The sequence below is a fragment of the Heterodontus francisci genome, chromosome 1, assembly GCF_036365525.1.
Source record: "Heterodontus francisci isolate sHetFra1 chromosome 1, sHetFra1.hap1, whole genome shotgun sequence".
Taxonomy (NCBI): Eukaryota; Metazoa; Chordata; class Chondrichthyes; order Heterodontiformes; family Heterodontidae; genus Heterodontus; species Heterodontus francisci.
In genome coordinates this window covers 147089559-147112406 of record NC_090371.1, presented here as the reverse complement: position 1 = coordinate 147112406, position 22848 = coordinate 147089559, and positions in this window count along the sequence as shown.

Here is a 22848-nt window from a genome sequence, read left to right as displayed (position 1 = left end):
CTGAGAATGAATATTTAAAAAATTCATGAAATATTATGAATAACTAAGATCACGATCTCTGTACAAGTTAGTTAATGAACAAACTTAATTTTCTTTCTAATATGTAGCAGTTCCATACTAACAGAACATACATCCTATTGGTAAGAGAACCAAACTGGGAGAATTTGAACATCACCCACCCCCCTGCCAACTCCCAATCCCCCAATCGAAGGCAGGTTAAGGCTGGGGGGTGAGGGGATAAATCAACAAATTTGTGAAACCTGACCCTAACATGCCATGAGCACACCTACTTCTGGTTTAACTGTGGCAATTTTGAGGATATCCAAGTAACCCTGTCTGGAGAGGCAGATCCATGATTATAATATGTAAATAAATCTCCATTCCTGATATTGTGGTAGTGATTTAAATTTAATGGAGGCCAGCTGGCTTTCCCAAGGCAACAGGAACAGCCAGCTCAAGCAGGCAAGTGCTTTTTATACTATTATTTCCGAGCTGGGACTATCAGGAGTTTGTCCCATCAACCCCTCAAGAGAAATCACCAGCAACCCCCTTCCCCCCCAACAAAAAACAAGGAAGAAGTAATTGTTTGCATATATTTGTAATTTTTTTTAGGGGTGGGGAAATTTCCTCAATATACTGTGTACCAAGATCATGCATTTATAGAGATTGAGTTTAGGATTTTATTACATATGGTACACAGAGGGAATCTTTATCCGGCATTGCCTGAACATATTTTATTATCCCACTAAGTTCATCCTAAAAATACGTGAAAATTCCAAAAAAGCCAATTTTCATGTTGTGAGTGGTTGTATTAACATAGGAAGATTGGAACAGGGGTAGGCCGTTTAGCCCTTCAGGCCTGTTCCGTCAATCAATGAGATCATAGCTGATCTGCAACCTAAGTTTGCCCATATTCCTTAATACATTTGGCTAAGAAAAATATATCAATTTCAGTTTTAATATCCGTTTTAAGATCGAGCATCAATTGCTGTTTGCAAAAGGGACTTCCAAACTCCTACCACATTTGTGTAAAGAAGTGTTTCCCAATTCTACTCCTGAAAGATATGGCTCTAACCTTTTGGCTATGCCCCCTAGCCCTACACTACCAAACTAGCAGAAATAGTTTCTCTCTATCTCCCCAATCTGTTCCCCTTAATAACTTGAAAACTTGGATCAAATCACCCCTTAACCCCCTTAAATCCAGGGAATACAACCCTAGTCTGTCTAACCTCTCTTCATAGTTTAACCCCTGGAGTCCAGATAATCTGCTAAATCTACACCACACTCTCTCAAAGGCCGATATATCCTTCCTAAGGTGCAGTGCCCGCAAGTGTTGACAGTACTCCAGGTGCGGTCTGACCAGTGGTTAGTATAGCTGAAGCATGACTTCTACCCCCTTTAATTCTATTCCTCAAGATCTAAAGGTCAGCATTCCATATGTCTTTTTGATTATTATCTGTACTTGCTTGTGATATTTTCATGATCTATGCATCTGGACTCTCAAATTTTTTTGGATCTCCACTGTTTCTAGCTTTTCACCATTTAGAAAGTATCCTTTCTAGGTCCGAAGTGGATGACCTCACATTTGCCTAGATTGAAATCGATTTGCCACTTTTTGACCATTCACGTAATCTATCAATATCTCTTTGTAATTTTATACTTCCGTCTACACTGTTTATAATGATGCCTATCTTTATGTCATCAGAAAATTTGGAGATGCGGCTTTCTTTTCAATCACCTAAGTTGGTAATGAATAGAGTGAATAACTGAGACCCCAAAACAGATCCTGGCAGGAGAACACTAATCACACTCTGCCCATTATCCTTACCTTCTATTTCCTTCTGCCTAGCCAATTTCCTAACAAGGTCAACAATTTGCCCTTAGTTCCAAGGGTTTCAACTTTAGCCAACAGTCTCTTATGTGGGACTTTATCAAACACCTTCTGGAAAACATTGACCTGTCCAATACTTAAGTCACCTCTTCAAAAAAATTGAATCAGGTTCATCAAACATGACCATCCTTTACAAACTCTTGCCAGCTCTGACAGATCAGCTAAAAATTTAATGTGCTCAGTCTCTCTATCCTTAATTATAAGACAATAGCAATTTAATGAAAACAGATGCTAGGCTAAGTGAAATATAATTCATTGGTTTCCCTCTGTCATCATTCTTAAATAGCAGCGTGACATGCCCAATTTTTCAATCTAAAGGAACAGTTCTCAAATCTAGGGAAGCTTGAAAGATTATTGTAGGGCATCTGCAATGTCCTCACCATTTCCTTTAAAAGCCAGATGGAAACCATCTGGTCCTGGGGGTTTGTCTCTCTTTATTACATTAATTTTTTTCATTACCGTTATCTTGCGTACATTAATTTTGATGACTTCCCGACCCTGACCTAATAGTTCCTTTGGAATACCTGGCATGCTGATCTCTTCCTCTACTGTAAATATTGATGCAAAGTAATTATTCAGTATGTCCGCCAACATCACCGTTATCAGTTTTCAAGGGGCCCACATTGTTTCTGAACATCCTATTTCTCCTAAAGAAATTGTCAAGGTTTTTGTGTTGATTTTGATATTGTTTGAAGTTTCTTTTCATACTCCATTTTTGTAGCTCTTAGTATCTGCTTTGGCATCCTTTGCGGCTTTTTGTAACTTTCCCATTTGCCAGGATCTGGGCTACTTTTTTGAATTTTAATATGCTTTTGCTTACCTTTTTAGATGTCCATGGCCGTTGTTTTAGTAAGTAGAATTTTTGCCCTTTAGGGGTATAAACTTGTTCTAAATCACATTAAATTCTTTTGTGAACACCTCTCATTGATCGTCTGTCATTTTAGCCTTTTACAGATTTGCGTAGTTTACTGTGGACAGTCTCTGTTTCATCCCATTGAAGTCAACCTTACCTTGATCTCAAATCTTAGTAGCTATTTCAAGTTTTTTTTAATCTTTCATGGGATGTGGGCGTCACTGGCATGGTCAGCATTTGTTGACTATCCCTAATTGCCCTTGAGAAGGTGTCAGTGAGCTGCCTTCTTGAACCGCTGAAGTCCATTGGCTGCAGGGACTTGCACAGTGCTGTCAGGAAGGGAGTTCCAGGATTTTGCACCAGCAGCAGTGAAGGAACAGCGAAATAGTTCCAAGTCAGGATGGTGTGTGGCTTGAAGACGAACTTGCAGGTGGTGGTGTTCCCATGCTTCTGCTGCCATGTCCTTCTAGGTGGAAGAGGTCGCAGATTTGGAAGATGCTGTCGAAGGAGGCATGGTGAGTTGCTGCAGTGCATCTTGTATATGGTACCCACTGCTGTCACTGCATCGGTGGTGAAGGGAGTGAATGTTTATAGTAGTGAATGCAGTGCCGATCAAGTGGGCTGTTTTGTCCTGAATGGTGTCGAGCTTCTTGAGTGTTGTTGGAGCTTCGCTCATCCAGACAAGTGGAGAGTATTCCATCACACTCCTGACTTCTGTCTTTTAGATGGTGGACAGACTTTGGGGAGTCAAGAGATGGGTTACCACAGAATTCCCAGCCTCTGACCTGCTCTTGTAGCCACAGTATTTATGTGGCTGGTACAGTTCAGTTTCTGCTCAATGGTAACCCCCAGGATGTTGATAGTGGGGGATTCAGCAATAGTAATGCCATTGAACATCAAAGGGCGATGGTCAGCTTCTCTCTTATTAGAGATTGTCATTGCCTGGCACTTGTGTGCCATGAATGTTACATGCCACTTATCAGCCCAAGCCTAAATATTGTCCAGGTCTTGCTGCATGTGGACACGGACTGCTTCAGTATCTGAGGAGTTGCGAATGGTACCGAGCATTCTACAATCGTCAGCGAACATCCCCACTTCTGACCTTATGACGGAAGGAAGGTCATTGATGAAGCAGCTGAAGATGGTTGGGTCTAGAACATGTTTCTCCCTTTAAAACACTGTGTTGAACTCAATCATATTATGATCGCTATTTGATAAACGTTCATGCACTGTGAGGCTGTTATCTGAATATGATTCATTACTCATTACTAAATCTAATATGACATACTCCCTTGGTGGTTCTAGGACATATTGTTACAGAAAACTATCTTGGACACTTTCAAAAAATTCACTACCTTTCTGACATGTGCGAATCTGCTTATCATGATCTATATGAAAGTAAAATTCCCCCTTTAAAACCAACGGGCTGAATTTTACCAGCTCGCCACCGATCTCGGCTGTGAGTAACAAAGATGGTGGGGCACCTGCGCGGGATTTAGTCCGCGGAGCTGCTGTGATATTATACATGGCAGCTCATTTACATGGCCGGGACGGACTGCACCCCCCGCCCCTGACACCTCCATGACATGCAGGGGGTGGGCGTTCCGTCCCTGGTAATAGGGTCCGGCGCCACTGCACATGCTCCGGTGCCATTTTTAAAGGGCTTCCAGCCCTTCAATGTAATTTGAATTTTTAAAGAAACCTGATCCTAAAAAACTGAATAAAATTATCGCTACTCTCTCCCACCACACCCCCCACCCCCCATGACCGTAACATTTATTACCTTGTGCTCCTGACCTTCTCCCCCAAAGTTAATGAACTATGAACTTTACCTCTTCCCACCACCCCCGAGAACAATCAGAAAGGTTTGACCCTGCTCCCACTCCCTCCCACCCTGAAAACTTACCTCCACCCGCTTCCCACCAGTGTTCCACCATACTTCTCTTGTCGGAGATCAGATGGTGCGGGAGTGCTGGCCACCGACCGTAATATCGGAGCGGGATGGTTGGCATGGCAAGGTAAGTAATTATTCGTTCATTAGCATCCATTAACGTATTTAAATTTCAGCTCCGTCGCCTAGCGAATGGGGGGCCGCCACGAAGCCTCACTGCCATCGGTAATATGGGGCGGGGCCTTCCTGGCATCGAGGCCCAAAACGGGCCTCCCCGGAGGCATTTTCTGGCCCCCCCCACCATGACTCCCAACATTGGGAGGCCAGTAAAATTCAGCCCACTGTCTTTACTGTATGCTTGTGTTATCTCAGCATTTATACAATCTATCACTTCACAGCAGCTACCAGAAGGCCTCCCACGACAGTCTTAAATCCTTTTCTATCTCTTAATTCCACCATAAAGTCTCCACTGCCTGCTTACCTCTCATAATACCCTCTCTTATCATTGAAGTGGTTTTATCCTTAATCATTAAGGCTACTCCTCCTCCCTTCTTCTATTTTCCCTAATATTACTTGTAGACCTTATAATCTGGTATATTCGATTCCAATTCCTGACCGTCTTGCAGCCATAATGACTACCATGTCATACCTTCCTAGTTGAATTTGCGCCTGCAGTTCATTCAATTTCTTCCTCATACTCTCTGTCTTTGTATAAAGAACGCTTATTGGATCAAACCCTAATCTGTCCTTTTCTAACCTTTTATTCACAGGTTTCCTATTTCTCGCTCCTGGTTTAATTACTTTTTACATTTTTTAGTTTTCCTTTTACATCTGTTGCCTAAAGCTGAATTTCTGACTGTTACTCTACTCTCTTACCTTTTGTTTATTTTCAAGCTATTATCTATACTACTTTTTCCACCTGAGCCCTCCCCGACTCTGACACATATAAAGTCCTTGTGATCGCCCTATTTATCCTTTCCACGAGGACCCTGGTCCCAGTCTGGTTCAGGTGGAACCCATCCCAATCGTATCTTACCTTTCTGTTCCAGTACTGGTGCCAGTGCCCCTTGAAATTGAACCCTTCTTTTCCACACCATTCCTTCAGCCAACATGCTCACCTCCCTAATCTGCTTATCCCTAACGCCAGTTTGCATGTGGTTTGGGTAACAATCCAGAGATTATGACCTGTAATGTCTTTGTATGTTCTGCTAATGACATGATGATGTAATGATGTAAACAAACATTTCCTTGAACTGGCCAAGCTTAGTGTCCATTTTCTCTGCTCGTGCCACCCAAATATATTACAGAAAATGGCGACAAGGGTGGGATGAAAGTCCATAAATATAGGCAGCAAACAGCAGCAGGGACTGCAGTGAACCAGATCAACCAGCTTCTGGTGACCTACCTGCTTGGATGGCAGAGATTTTGGCCAGATTTTGAGAAGCCTGAGCCTCAAGCTGTCTCATCAGTTGAATGGGATGACACAGGGTCCAAATGTGCATCAGTTTCAAAGTGCTCATTTAGGTAAGAGAATATTTTCAACCACTGACGAGACTAGTTTTAGGTATCACTGTTGTGAATAGCCACAATAAAGTGTTTACTGGATTACTGTGAATTTAGAAACTGGATAATATAGCTGCGCCCATGGGATATATTGGAAGGCTAGGAACACATGAGGGGGCTCACGAACCATTGAGTTCATATATTGAAAGAATGGATATGTTTTTCAGAGTGAATTAAGTGAAAGTGAAGATGTCAAGACTCAGAATAAGGCAATTCTTGAGCACAAGATAGCAATGTTGCTAACTTAGACTGGCCCTGATGTGTATGGCACAAGCCTTCTTGTTCCCAACAAGGCAAAAGATGTGCTATTCAAAACAATCATCACCAAGTTGGAGGAACATTTCAACCCTAAGCCACTAGAGATAATTCTCTTCCCTAGAGAGTAGCGGAGGCGGTGTCATTGAATATATTCAAGGCTGAGTTAAACATATTTTTGATCCACGAGGGAGTCAAGGGTTATAGGGCAAGCAGAAGAGTGGAGTTAAGGCTACAATCAGATTAGCCATGATTTTATTGAATGGCGGAGTAGGCTTGAGGGGGCAAATGTCCAACTCCTACTCCTATTTCTTATGATCTTATAGTGAAAAGCTACAAATTTGGAACCAGAAATCAGAAAAGTAGTGAAACAGTTAGTGAGTACATTGTGGCACTGAAGAATTTATCACTACATTGCAACTTTGGCACATTCTTAGACCATGCATTCCGAGACAGATTTGCGTATGGATTGGTGGATGATAGAATCCAATCGAAGTTACTAAGTACACAAAATCTTACATTTGCCCTTGCGTGTAAGATTGCTCTTTTTATGGAGACACCGTCAAAGAATGCTTGGGAATTTCATCCTATGCCAGTGACTAGTACAGCTTCTGACCACAGCCAGAAGGCTTCCGCCAAGTCTAGAGTGGAGTAACATAGTCAAAAGAGTGCTGGTGATAGCAGTTTAGTATCTTGTTATCGCTGTAAGGGCAACCACATGGCACAAGCATGTCAGTACAGAAATGCCAAGTGCTTTAATTGCCAAAAGAAAGGCCATATTGCAACTGCTTGCTGAGCAAAGGACAAAGGAGGAAAGCAAACTCATTCCAGCTGTAATGGAAACAGCAAAGTCACAAGGATAAAATTCACAATCTTCAAGTGAATCCAGAGTGCCTAATTGAAAAGGAGCTAGAGCTGTACAGCATTTATGCCACGAGCAACCTCTCAAATGACACAGACTTTTGTACCAAGATGTTTGTAAATCAACAGTACATCAACATGCCCATCTATATGGCTGCAGATTGCTCCATTATGAGTAGAGATATGTATGAGAGCAAATTCAGTGATGTACCACTCACTGAGAGCACAGTTCAGTTGAAAACATACTCTGGTGAAGTGCTACAAACATGCAGACAAAGGGAGTGCAATATCCACTATAAGGGTAAGTCCCTCAAGTTACCCATTGTTCAAGTGAGATATGTCAACAAAACAATGTTAATGGACAAAGACTGGCTTCACAAGTTGAAGTAAGACTGGAAGCACATTTTCCAAGTTGAGACAAGCAAGAAGCTTGATCAACTATTGAATAGGTACAGGAACATTTTCGAGGACAGCTATGAAGGTACAATCATTGTGAAAGTGTACATCTGAATCTGCCCTGATGCAAAACCAATATATTGCAAGGATAAGCCAGTTCCTCATGCTGTGAAAACTCAGGCTGAAGAGGAGTTAAAGAAGCTAGAGGGAAATGGCATGTTAGTAAAAACTGAAGAGTGATTGGGCAACCCCATCTGTAGTAGTGCCAAGTCACACAAAACGGTAAGATTATGGGCTGAATTTTATGTGTCCACTGCTGGCGGGTGAAAAAAACGTCAGCCCGTTCATGTGGGTCGCATGTCGCGGAGCTGCTGCAAGTTTCCGGGTGGCGGTTTGTAGAGGGGAAAATTGTGGCCAATGCAGCTAAATAAATACACACATATATATAAGATGAAAGTGTAGCCACATATTATTAAAAAATGGGGTATTTACCCAAGGCATTGTGGCACAATTTAGTTAGCTTGCAGCCTTGAGCATGGTACTGCTTAGCACAGGCAATTAGCCTGACCAAGGAGGGCCCCCCATATCAGTGCATAAGACAGCTGCTCTGTCTAATTGCGGACTATACAAAGCAACTAGAAATGCAGGCCTGATAGAGGTAGAAGGATTCATTGTGAAGACTCAAGGACAGTTGATAAGGGGGGGTTTGGTAAACAAGCTGAGATGGTCAGGGGCGTACCATGAGCTATCCCCACAACCACATGATGCATAATTAATAATTTTATTGGTAATGAATGTAATATATGTAATCAATAACCATTATGATTGGATTATGTCCAGCCGGGATGGGCTGAGTAACTGTATATCTGTTGTGGATTTTCCTTTGTTCGGTGGAGAGGCATCTGGACAGACCAGTGACCTGCTCCCCACTGGCGTAACTCAATAAACTGTTTGACATTGGAGCAGACCTAAGTGTCGAGTGATTCTTCTAGATTCATTCCCGCTAACAAGTGGCGTAGTCGGCAGGATCAGGTGTGAGTCATCTCTTCTGTAACCCCGATATCCCGATCACCCAGCCTGAGCCTGAATTAGGGGGACTGAGTCCCACAGGATCAAGTGGGCGAAGGGAACTAAGGGGCCAAGGGGGAGTTGGCTGGAGCCTGATCCCGAACTTAAGAACAGGATTTGGCAGTCGTTTGATGCCATCAGGAATACTGGGTGAGTATCTTTAAAGCTTATCCCGGGGCCAGGTGGTGTTCCGCGACCGACGAATGCCAAGTTTGTGAACAGGATCTGACCAATGGTCAAACGGTGGTAGGTAGTTCGTTAAGATACGTAGGGCGCTGTCAAGAAGGGTTTGGAATATATATATGCGTATATATATCATAATTGTTGTGTGAAATACTGACAGACTTGTGACCCGACAGTTAGCCAGGAGACGGTCTACTACAAGTTGCGCTAGGTTGAAAGCGGACCTCTGAGAGTAGATTTCTAATGGTTCTAATCCTACCCAAGCCTGGCCAGTGAAAAGATAGAGCTCAAGCGGGGACCAGAGAGTTCCCTTACCTGTTATTTGGCAGTTCAGAACAAGAAACTTATCGATAAGATGATTAAATCTAATTGGAATCCCCACGACCCTGCCGCAAAACAAAGGGAGTGGTGACAAAAAGAAGAAAATCATTCACTATGTTTATGGCAGAGTGACATAAAAGACTATGTTTTAGAGTAAAAACAAGTTACTGTCTTTGATTAGACTGTGAGAATGTTGGAAGCGTCCACGAATGAATTGAATGTCTGGGATGTACAGCTTGTGTTCTGTGGAACTTGTGTTCTGTAGAACTGTCTGTCGTTAACTCTTTGTTGTCTGGCTTTAATGTTGAAAGCATGAGTCTATTAAGTTGTTTGGAATTGAATGGGTGAGAAAAGTGATTGTTGAGTGTGTTCATTTCGATTTAAGATTGTGCATCCAGGAATGGGATATAAAATTGAATTATATTTTAAGTTAAAATTTTATTTTGATTTTAAAAGTTGGTTTTGCAACTGTGAAAAGGCAATGAACAATTTTCTAAGAGATAAGCTTCAGCCTTGAAGGTCTGAAGATGTTTGGCAGAAATCCAATTTGAAGTTTACAACTCCTGCTTTAATTGGAGTTCCAGTTTAAAATATGTTCTAGTTTTTTTGGAGTTTAAATTAAAGACATGTTTTACTGACTGTTTTAAGTAGCAAATGTCAGGAATTGGATATTGGTTTAAGGGAGAGATGGATAAACAAAGGAGATATAGGAAAGATTATGTCTGTTTAAAAAGCTGTTGTTAAATCTTTTGTTATAAGAATGTTAAATAACTTTTTCTTTAGTTTTTGGTTTTATTACAGTCATTTGAAAAGGCGCCTGAAGAAAGAACAAGAAAAATGGCGTAATTTACCTATCTTTTAAAATAAGCACGTGTTATTCTGTTCTGTGTGTAGTAATAAGTATTATAACTTAATAAGTCTGAATTAAATTAATACTGTTAAGGTTAATTGACCTGTTAAGTTGAAAAAAAAACTGGAAATGTCATTTACAACCACAATGAACTTTTGAGTTTAGCATGTTGAGTTTTGGGGGAGTCTTAAGTTCTGGACACAGGACTCACTCATATAACATCGGCAGTTTTGATTTTTAAATATTTATTGCAGTGAATTGGAATTTGGAATCATCTTTGTTATATAAAAAAAAATCCTTGGATTACAAACCTCTTACAAAAGATGCTAAAAGTTTGGAAACAATTGGAGTTTAATCTAAAGTGCTGTCTTTCCTGATGGAGATGGTTTCCTTTGAAGTTGGTAATGTTACTAAAGATTTTGTTGTTTGAAAATCCTAAGGATACTAAAAAACATTTAAAATGGAGTTTAGTTCTTTTTGATAAGGAAAAAAAAGGGTTACGTAAAGCGACGCAGCTGATAAATTAACCTTGCTGCAGCTATCTTTATCAATGAGACAAAGTGCTTGAGAAGGAGAAATAGTTGCAAGCACTTCTGTCTTTAATTTAAAAAAATGCAATATCACCAAGTCTGGGCATAAGAAATTGGAATCGATAAACAAAATTAAATTGTTATGAATGGTTATTTAAAGCATTCAAAGGGAAATTTACTGTTATTTGAATTTGGAATAATCGGAGATGTCGAAAATCCAGGTTTAATTTGGCAAGTTATTGAAGGAATTAAAATGTCATCTAAGGTAAAAAACAAACAAACAATATTTAGTAATGCCTGGAATCAAATGGAAATGTTTGATTTCTGTTTTAAGGAAATATGAATATTGATTGTAAAGGTTCTCCAGGGCTCAAAATGAAATAGAATTATAATTAATAGGAATTGGCAATTAGATCTGGCTGATGCAAGAGCTAATAAAGGAATTCTGGGGATAAACAAATGGTGAAATTAGAATTCAAACAGCTAAATTAATATAGTATGAAATTTCCAAGAAGTCTAGAATTTTCCAGTGAAAGTCAGGAAAGTATAGATAAGACTGGCAATTGATAGTTTTCTCTTGGAGATATGAGTTTTTAAGAGAGCTACATTTGAAAGTCTGGCCATTTTTGATCTTTTGATAAGATCACCTGACGAACGGGTCTCAAACATGTTTACTGACTTGAGAAACAGCATGGCATGAAATGTTTAATGCAGCCAGTGCAGTGAGACAACTCACATAGAGAAAATGACTTTGTAATAATCAGGATAAATTAAACACCTTAATAATGACAGGAAGGGCAATGAGGTTGCCAGGGGATGTCGTAGTAGGTAGTGAGGAAATAGGACCCACAAGAGAAAGGGTTAAAAGATTTTTGAAGGAGTTGTGCAGACAACTGCACAAGGTGAGGCAGGAGGTTCTATAGAAACATGAAAGAGGAACAGGCAAAGGTGCCGGTTGTGGGAGACAAAGTAATGGTAAAGGGAAGGGCCGATGGAAACATTAGTCCCAACTGAAGGTATATAAAGACAACAGCAAATGATAGACTCCGAAATAAACACCACCTGGTACGCAAAGAGATACCGGGAATGGAAGAATACACTTGAGAATGGACTACTCGGGGGGCTGGGAATAATGGCAGTATTGATAGGCATTTGTATTATTATTTGATGGGCTACTAACTGGGCAAGGATTGTGGGGAACAAAGCCCGAGCACGACGGGACCATATAGATAATTTCAAAAGAGTAGAGATGATAAGAATATAAATTAACTCCTGGATTCCCCAGGACATGTTCGGTCCCCACAGGTAGACATGTATCCCTCATCAGGGGATACTCACAATATGGACAAGTACTAATACCTGGTGACCACCAGGGCAGTGTGTTTAAATTACAGATATAACCACTAGTGGCGAATGGGAAAGAACCGGACTGCAGTGGCTGTGGGGCCTGATGCGAATATCCGAAGAGGAAGAACAAAGACCCGGTAATGGATGCACAACGGATTAATGAAAGGAGTATTAATATGGACTATATGAACTATGGGGCATTGCACAACATGTTGGATGGGAAGTGTATAACGGCGAGTAAACCTACTTGACTGCATGGCTTACGGTGAATCCGGGCAAAGATGCAGTATGTGTACGGTGTTCCACAGATGACCGTGCTAACTGCGTGACCAGACAGAAAGAGGAAGGGGTAACTGAGAGCTGTGTCTTTTGAATTGTTTGTGCCCCTCCCATTGGGCAACAGATGATAAGGAAAGTTGAAAGGAACATGGATGTGTGTGGGTACATCGAGCCCAGGGGAAGCGTATGATAATGTAAAACATGAAATGGTGCCTGTGTTGATTAATGTCTCAGGTATCCGGATGCCAGGGTATTGTTCAGAACAGGCTAAGAATATGTATAGTATGTTAGCCACTGTAATATTGTGACAAGCTGCTGATGCCACAGGGGCCACAAGGATAAGGGGGCGTAACCCATTTCATAGATACAAGAGGAAAAAATAGTAAATGATGAAGTAACAGGGATCAATACTGGGACTTCTTTAATCAATTCTTTACATACACAAGCGGTAAACGAGAATGTGGAACGACTCTAGAGGGTTATAAGGGAGCTCATAATTCAAGCTGAGGGGGCCCAATCAAACAGGTCTGAGGCAGAGAACAATGGAAATACAATTTGATGGAATAGCGGTGCTGGAGGCCCATGCCAAGACTATTAATCACTTTGGATGCCGTACCCGGCAGGGACAATTGTGCCACACTTATGGGCTGTGGATGGTGGAACAAATGAGACACAACCTCGATCAGCTCCAAAGGCGGGAGGTACCAGATTGGATCGACAGGGCAATACCTCCCTCCAATATTATCTGACAGAGATTTTGCAAGGTCGGGGTACCAGGGAAATGGAAAGTACTGCGTTTCCACCATCGAAACATCATACTGCAATGGAAGTTGATGCTGTCCCTTACCATACTCAGACTTCTGTTTTACCCCTCAACAACCAGTCACTATAGGACTAGCCTGGATAGTTTATATCTAACAGCGGGGGCTGGAAACCGTTAATGCAACTGATCAGCTCCACGATCACCTCCAGCATTATAAAGAGTCAGAGCAAGCCCCAATCCCACACATAGATGAGAAATTGAGCGGATTACGGGACAAAGTAGGTCACTCAGTGAAGCTTTACCATCAGTTAAAAAGAAAGTTAAAGGTTCTCAAGGAAAATAATGAACAGGAACTTCAAAGTACAAGCTGGCGGGAATGAGTTTGGTATTGGGGGATGAATCGTGGGTCGGATCCCTGGGCCAGGCGGAAGTAGGTTTGCCACCGACTTATACATCGGTGATGCAGTCCCATCCACCTATGGTAAAATCCAGCCCTATATTTGATTTGCCAGATTTTTGCACACTCACTTAACCTATCTATGTCCCTTTGTAGCCTCCTTATCTCCTCTTCACAACTTACTTTCTTACCTATCTTTGTGTCATCAGCAAATTTAGCAACCATACCATCAGTCCCTTCATCCAAGTCATTTGTATAAATTGTAAAAAGTTGAGGTCTCAGCGCTGATCCCTGTGACACACCACTCATTACATCTTGCCAACTAGAAAATGACCCATTTATGCCAACTGTTTGCTTCCCATTAGCCAGCCAATCTTCTATTCACGCCAATATCTTACACCCTTCACCATGAGCTTTAATTTTCCATAATAACCTTTGCTGTGGCACCTTCTCAAATGCCTTCTGGAAATGTAAGTACAGTACATCCACCAGTTCCCCTACATCCACAGCACATGTCACTTCTTCAAAGAACTCCAATAAATTGGTTAAACATGGTTTCCCTTTCACAAAACCATGTTGACTGTGCCTGATTACCTTGAATTTTTCTAAGTGCCCTGCTATAACCATAGAAAAATTATAGCACAGAGGGAGGCCATTCAGCCCATCATGCCCATGCAGGCTGAAAGAACTGGCCACCCTTTTAATAATAGCTTCTAACATTTTCCCTAAGACAGATGTTAAGCTAACTAGCCTGTAGTTTCCTGCTTTCTGTCTCCCTCCCTTTTTGAATAAAGGGGTTAAATTCACTATTTTCCAATCTAATAGAACCTTCACCGAATCTAGGGAATTTTGGAAAATCAAAACCAACGCAATCAACTATCTCACTAGCCACTTCTTTTAGGATCCTAGGATGAAATCCATCAGGACCTGAGGACTTGTCAGCCCACAGCTCCAACAATTTGCTCTGTACCACTTCCCTGGTGATTGTAATTTTCTTGAGTTCCTCCCTCCCTTTCATTTCCTGATTTACAGTTATTTCTGGGTTGTTACTTGTATCCTCTCTCGTGAAGACCGATGCAAAATACCTGTTCAACTCATCTGCCATCTCCTTATTTTCCCTTATTAATTCCCCAGACTCACTTTCTATAGGACCAACACTCACTTTATTAATGCTTTTCTTTTTAAAATATTATCAAATATTACTAAATATTCTTACTATCTTTTATTTCTAGTTCTAGCTAGCTTTCTCTCATACTCTAATTTTTCCCTCCTTTTCAATCTTTCAGTCATTCATTGCTATTTTTTATATTCTGTCCAATCTTCTGACCTGCCTCCCATCTTTGTGCAATTATTTGCTTTTCCTTTAAGTTTGATGCGATCTTTAACTTTTTTAGTTAACCACGGATAGTGGGTCCTCCCCTTTGAATTTTTCTTTCTCATTGAAATGTATCTATTCTGTGCATTCTGAAATATTCCCTTAAGTATCTGCCACTGCATCTCTACTGTCCTCTCCCTTAACCTAATTTACTAGTTCACTTTAGCTAGCTCTGCTTTCATGCCCTCATAATTGCCCTTATTTAAGTTTAAAATACTAGTCTTGGACCCATTCTTCTGTCCCTCAAACTGAAGGTAAAATTCAATAACATTATGATCGCTGCTGCCTAAGGGTGCCTTCACTATGAGGTCATCAATTAATCCTATCTAGTTGCACGATAATTATGGCGTTGAAGTAGTGATCAGTCATATCATAGATGATGGTTGAGAGAAACTCATAGCATTTGCATCATATACCCTGACCAAAAGTGAATGCAACTACTTGCAGATAGAAAAGGAAGCACTTGGAATAATCTTTGGAATCAAACGTTTCACCAGTTTTTGTTGGGTAGAATCTTTATGCTAGTAACAGATCATAAACCCCAAATGACAATTCCGGGACCAAAGTCTGTAATACCGATGATGGCAGCATCAAGACTGCAGTGGTGGGCTGTACTTCTCTAACAGTATGATGACAAGATAGAATATCGCAGTTCAAAAAAGATTGTTATTGCTGATGCACTGTCGCATTTGCCGCATTTGCCGCATGAAGACTCAGAAGTAGGCTGTGAAGATACAATCTTCACAATAGGAGTAGTAGATAATGACTTGCCAATCTCTGCAACTGAAACTGCAGCTGAAACTCAGGAAGACTCAGTGTTGAAAAAAGTTTATGAACAGACATTGAATGGATGGGCAGAATTTGACCACTGTACAGACAAGGACTGAAACCATTTCACAATCATCGTAATGAGTTGTCATGTGATCAAGACTACATTATGTGGGGTCATAGAGAGTGGTACTTAGTTCTTTAAGAGATAGGATTCTAGCAGAACTTCATACTGAACATGTAGGAACAGTACGTATGAAATCCATGGCAAGAGGATTTTTTATTCACCTGGTCTAGATGATCTAGAATCATTGTCTAACAAATGTATTATCTGCCAAACTGTAGAAACAAGCCATCTAAAACTCTTTTGCAACCATGGTCATGGCCAATTCGACCATTTCAAAGAATTCATGTAGACCTCTGTGAGAAGAAAAATGACAATTTCTTCGTACTCATCAATAGCCACTGAAAGTGGATCGAAGTAAAGCACATGGGTCAAAACGTCAACACTGAATGGGTACAGTCTATTTTTGCTTGTCAGGGTTTTACCAGTGGAGCTTGTCTCAGATAATGGTCCTCAATTTCATTCTGCTCCATTCCAAAATTCCAAAAACAAAACATTATCAAACATACTTTCACTCCTCATCATTTGGCATCAAATGGAGCAGCTGAAAAATCCGTTAGGATAAAGAAGCACTCAAGAAACAAGTGGTGCATGGATGTTCAAATTTCCGTAAGAAACAGCGATTCGCTAATTTCCAGCTGAAGTATAGAACAACCCCACACTCCATTACAGAGTTTACACCTGCAGCGCTTTTGATGAAGAGACAGTTAAGGACACGTTTGAGTCTGGTCCTACCAAATTTGACATCTAAAGTTGAACACAAGCAGTTCAGTCAAAAATGTCAGCATGACATAAACAAAAAAGAATGCAGTTTCAGGCAAAATGAGCATGTTTGTATTTTGAGTCTGTTCACAAATTACTCAAGTGGGATGTGGGAAATGTATTAGATGTGTGGAACCAAAAGATACTTGGTTGAAATTGACGGAAAGGTGAAAAATGCTCATGCAAATCACACGATCCCGGCAAGAGGTAAACCACAACATAAGCATGATCCGCTTGATCAGGAGCTCAAGCCTGAGTTTGAAACAATCCAGACTTCAGTGTCTGAAGTACCAATTTCTGAGAAAGAAACAAGATCTTCTTTAAGCACTGAACCAAAACCAAGCAGTCCAAAATCTGACTCTATACAAAACCTGTAAGGAGATCAGAAAGACTTTGTGAACCAGGTATTAAACATAATTTGTAGATATAGTTCACTGAAGAGAACCAAAAAGAAAAATACTTTTCTTTTGAAAGTGTTCCAGCCACGTGGTGAGGGGTGTTACTGGTTCCCACTTTTCAAATCACAGCAAGTTCTTTTTGTTATTAGGTTTTAACCTCTTTGTGTTTTATTTGTCAAATAACAGACAGTGACAAGTTTTCTTGTAGGTTTAAAACAGAATTATTTATTGAGCATTATGCCTTATCCCAAAATTGGTGCAACTGCATCAACTCACGCATTCACACACACACACATACACACAGAAGACACATAGAGAGGAAAAGGGGTAAGTGGTTTTCAGGTGAGATAGAGTTTCGGAGTTCATGATGCATTCTCTCGGAGGTCAAGTTCTCTTTAGTTGCAGGCCTGAGGTGTTTGTAGATTTCTCTCTTAGTTGAAAGTTCAGTTTGAAGACAGAGGATTACTTTCAATTCGCTGCTGTACAAGTTGAAAATGTAGAATTTACGGCAGGGTGCATTCCTTCTTGGCTTGTTGGATTTTCTCCCAGCTCACAGCTGGACAAGCTTTTGTGCTGCTTCCTGGGTCTCCCCCTCTCTGCATTGAAGGCCGCCTTTTAGAGGTAAAAACTTTGTCACATCAGATTCTGGTAGGAGACACTTTGGTCTTTCCCCCATGGTGATCACACAATGGCCCAGGATGAGAATAATCTGGTTATGATGTTTCCACTTCATATCTGCTTTGTTTCAGTAGAACCCATTCAATTCAGGAATGTTTCAGAATTGGTATAATTGACACCTCTCAACCTGGTTAGGTATCCTTTGTTCTAAACAGACAGTGTGGCAAAATTCAAATACACATGCAGCCATCTTTTACAGCATTGTCCATTTCTTAAAAAAAGTAGTCAATTTTTATAATTCTTCAATTTGACTTTGTATTTTTTCATTGTCGCACCTCTCGTAAGTGTGACAAAAGAATGTTATGATCACCATGGCAACCACCAACAAATGAAAAGAATCAAATCCACCGATTGACTCAAATTTAGGAGAGCAAAACAAATGGGCAAGATTTCACTTTTATAAATCTTACTTTAATGCTCAAACCAAAACCAACATAAATTAAACATGAAGCAACAGACAGATCACGGTCTGTCTGTCTGTCTGTCTGTCTATCTATCTATCTATCTATCTATCTATCTATATATTACAAATTACATCTTCGCTGTCAATACAACAGAGATGGGTCTCACAGTGTCACTCGGCAGTCCACCCAACATATATAGCACCAAATTAGTCACACAGTACTTCACAACTCTGAAGTTCCCCAGGTAGATTTTCAGTTCCTTTCTTCAGTGATTTAGCCACTGCTCTTCTTCTGAAAGCAGTTCCCTCCTAACCCAAACTCCATGAGTGCAGTCTTCACCATAATTTCCTCAGCTCTGCTCACAACAGTCTTGATGGTTTGGATTTACCTGTCCTCCCTTTATCAGTGTCCTTCAGTGACTACCTGTGCACTTTATAGCTGGCCCTCGTTAGTCAGCTACTTGAAGTAACAGAAACAGATCACTTTCATCTGCTTGCCAATACTCTACTCATGCCTGGTCTGCCTGATCTGGCGAGTCTGCCTGATCTGGAGAGGACTCTGTCTCCTTTTATCTGGTTCTAACCAGTGTCAATTTCCCTGGATGTTTTTTTTTCAGCTTCTGTTTCAGTTTTAATTTCTGTTTTAGTTTCAGTTTTTAGGTTCTGTTTCTGTTTCAGTTGGAGATTCCCTTTCAGTTAGGGTGTGTCTCAAAAAAAAGCTTTGCAACCACAGATTTTATCGCAAGGGGAAGCAGTGTAACATATTTGTACATTATGCCAATGACCTAATGACATGATGACTTGGGATAGCCACCAACATGTTGCACCACGGACATTTGACAAAATTACTGACTTAGCCATGGACACATGGGGGCACTTAATCTGCATATAAAGTGTTTAACCAGCCTAACACCATCAAAACACAGTACAATTTAGATCAAATTTCTCCCTATTTAGTGAGATACTTGGCATTGTTTTTGCTTACACAAGTAGTCAATATCTGCCCACAAATTTGATGTAGCAATGTGTCGTATTCAGATAGATGTCCATCTGTCGTGAGTGATCTTGATTTCTTTCTTTCTCCTCTCACTCCCTCTCTCTGTCCATCTCTCTCTCCCCCTCCTTTCTGTGTCCATCTATCTCCCCCTCTCTCTATTCCCTTGTTGCACCCCTCTCTCCCCCTCTTGATCCTCGTCTCTCTCCCCCCTCTGCCCCCCTCTCTCTCTCTCCCCTGTGTCCCCCCCCCCTTTCTCCCTCCCCCTCTCTGTCGATAAGAATGATGAACGACCTGTGGATAACAAAGGAATTTAAGGAGAGTATCAAATCAAAAACAAAGACATACAAATCGGCAAAAGCTAGTGGTAAGCCAGAGGATTGGGAATTTTTTAGAAACCAGCAGCAGATGACTAAAAAACTAATAAAGAGGGAGAAAATTGATTATGAGAGTAAATTGGCAAGAAATATAAAAACAAACAGTAAGAGCTTCTTCTTTCTTTTTTCTTTTGGGCCTCCTTATCTCGAGAGACAATGGATACGCGCCTGGAGGTGGTCAGTGGTTTGTGAAGCAGCGCCTGGAGTGGCTATAAAGGCCAATTCTGGAGTGACAGGCTCTTCCACAGGTGCTGCAGAGAAATTTGTTTGTTGGGGCTGTTGCACAGTTGGCTCTCCCCTTGCGCCTCTGTCTTTTTTCCTGCCAACTACTAAGTCTCTTCGACTCGCCACAATTTAGCCCTGTCTTTATGGCTGCCCGCCAGCTCTGGCGAACGCTGGCAACTGACTCCCACGACTTGTGATCAATGTCACACGATTTCATGTCGCGTTTGCAGACGTCTTTATAACGGAGACATGGACGGCCGGTGGGTCTGATACCAGTGGCGAGCTCGCTGTACAATGTGTCTTTGGGGATCCTGCCATCTTCCATGCGGCTCACATGGCCAAGCCATCTCAAGCGCCGCTGACTCAGTAGTGTGTATAAGCTGGGGGTGTTGGCCGCTTCAAGGACTTCTGTGTTGGAGATATAGTCCTGCCACCTGATGCCAAGTATTCTCCGAAGGCAGCGAAGATGGAATGAATTGAGACGTCGCTCTTGGCTGGCATACGTTGTCCAGGCCTCGCTGCCGTAGAGCAAGGTACTGAGGACACAGGCCTGATACACTCGGACTTTTGTGTTCCGTGTCAGTGCGCCATTTTCCCACACTCTCTTGGCCAGTCTGGACATAGCAGTGGAAGCCTTACCCATGCGCTTGTTGATTTCTGCATCTAGAGACAGGTTACTGGTGATAGTTGAGCCTAGGTAGGTGAACTCTTGAACCACTTCCAGAGCGTGGTCGCCAATATTGATGGATGGAGCATTTCTGACATCCTGCCCCATGATGTTCGTTTTCTTGAGGCTGATGGTTAGGCCAAATTCATTGCAGGCAGACGCAAACCTGTCGATGAGACTCTGCAGGCATTCTTCAGTGTGAGATGTTAAAGCAGCATCGTCAGCAAAGAGGAGTTCTCTGATGAGGACTTTCCGTACTTTGGACTTCGCTCTTAGACGGGCAAGGTTGAACAACCTGCCCCCTGATCTTGTGTGGAGGAAAATTCCTTCTTCAGAGGATTTGAACGCATGTGAAAGCAGCAGGGAGAAGAAAATCCCAAAAAGTGTGGGTGCGAGAACACAGCCCTGTTTCACACCACTCAGGATAGGAAAGGGCTCTGATGAGGAGCCACCATGTTGAATTGTGCCTTTCATATTGTCATGGAATGAGGTGATGATACTTAGTAGCTTTGGTGGACATCCGATCTTTTCTAGTAGTCTGAAGAGACCACGTCTGCTGACGAGGTCAAAGGCTTTGGTGAGATCAATGAAAGCAATGTAGAGGGGCATCTGTTGTTCACGGCATTTCTCCTGTATCTGACGAAGGGAGAACAGCATGTCAATAGTCGATCTCTCTGCACGAAAGCCACACTGTGCCTCAGGGTAGACGCGCTCGGCCAGCTTCTGGAGCCTGTTCAGAGCGACTCGAGCAAAGACTTTCCCCACTATGCTGAGCAGGGAGATTCCACGGTAGTTGTTGCAGTCACCGCGGTCACCTTTGTTTTTATAGAGGGTGATGATGTTGGCATCGCGCATGTCCTGGGGTACTGCTCCCTCGTCCCAGCACAGGCATAGCAGTTCATGTAGTGCTGAGAGTATAGCAGGCTTGGCACTCTTGATTATTTCAGGGGTAATGCTGTCCTTCCCAGGGGCTTTTCCGCTGGCTAGGGAATCAATGGCATCACTGAGTTCCGATTTGGTTGGCTGTATGTCCAGCTCATCCATGACTGGTAGAGGCTGGGCTGCATTGAGGGCAGTCTCAGTGACAGCATTCTCCCTGGAGTACAGTTCTAGGTAGTGCTCAACCCAGCGGTCCATCTGTTTGCGTTGGTCAGTGATTATGTCCCCCGATTTAGATTTGAGGGGGGTGATCTTCTTGATGGTTGGCCCAAGAGCTCTCTTCATGCCATCATACATTCCTCTGATGTTTCCGGTGTCTGAGGCCAGCTGAATATGGCTGCATAGGTGTTGCCAGTAGTCGTTTGCGCAACGCCTAGCTGTTCTTTGTGCAGTACTTCTGGCTGCTTTAAGTGCTGCGGATGTTAAATCGCTGGGGGCTTTCTTGTAGTTCAAAAGTGCAATGCGCTTAGCGGCTATGACAGGTTCCAGCTCTTCATTATGAGATTGAAACCAGTCTGCATTTCTCTTCGCACTTTTGCCGTAGGTGGTCAAAGCTGACTCATAGATGGCGTCTCTGATGTGGGCCCACTTGGTCTCAGCATCCCCTGTGGGAGTGTTTTGAAGGGCTGTTACAAGTGAATTTAGAAATTTTTGTAACAGCTGTGGGTGAGAAATTCTGCTCGTGTTGATGCGCGGGTGGCCCTTCTGCTTGGAATGATGCAACTTCTTTGGTCTGAGTCTAACCTTGCTGCACACCAGGGAGTGGTCGGTGTCGCAGTCCGCACTGTGGAAGCTGCGTGTGATTTGAACACTGTTTAAGGCGGCTCGCCTTGTGACAATGAGGTCTAGCTGGTGCCAACGACATGATCTTGGGTGCCTCCATGAAACCTGGTGACAGGGTTTAGTGTGAAAGAACGTGTTGGTGATGCAGAGGTTATGATAGGTACACAACTCAAGCAGTCTCTGCCCGTTCTCATTCATCCTTCCAACGCCATAGCGCCCAAGGCAGGAGGGCCATGAGTCATGGTCGGCCCCAACCCTGGCATTAAAGTCCCCCAGCAGGAATAGGTGTTCGGTGTTGGGGATGCTGCTAATGATGTTATGGAGTTGTTCATAGAACTGGTCTTTAGCTTCAGGTGCGGAACAGAGTGTTGGAGCATAGATGCTGAGTAGGTGTACTGGACCAGAGGTGGTGAGCAGTCGGATGGACAGTATGCGTTCCGAGCCATTTGAGGGAGGCTCTATCATGCTGAGCAAGGAGTTTCTGATGGCGAAGCCCACTCCATGCTGTCTTGGTTCTTCAGGATCCCTGCCCTGCCAGAAGAAGGTGTAGTCTTGCTCTGCTAGAGAGCCACTCGCGGGGAGGCGAGTCTCCTGAAGTGCTGCAATGTCCACATTGAATCTACTGAGCTCGTTGTTAATGATGGCGGTCTTCCGAGAATCGTTGATTTGTGTAAGGTCTTCCGACAGGCCAGGACACATAGTTCTGACGTTCCAGCTTGCAAAGCGAAGGGCTGGTACCTTCTTTCCTTTTTTCATGTTGTTTGGTGCGGTGTATCAGTCCACCTTTCGGGCAATGACCCTGAGCTCCAAGCACCCATTGAAGCAGGCAGACTGTGGCGGGACAGAACCTTATTGACCGGGGGCTGCCCGGTTTGAGGCGGGCGGTAGCTGTCCAGTGAGGTGCAAT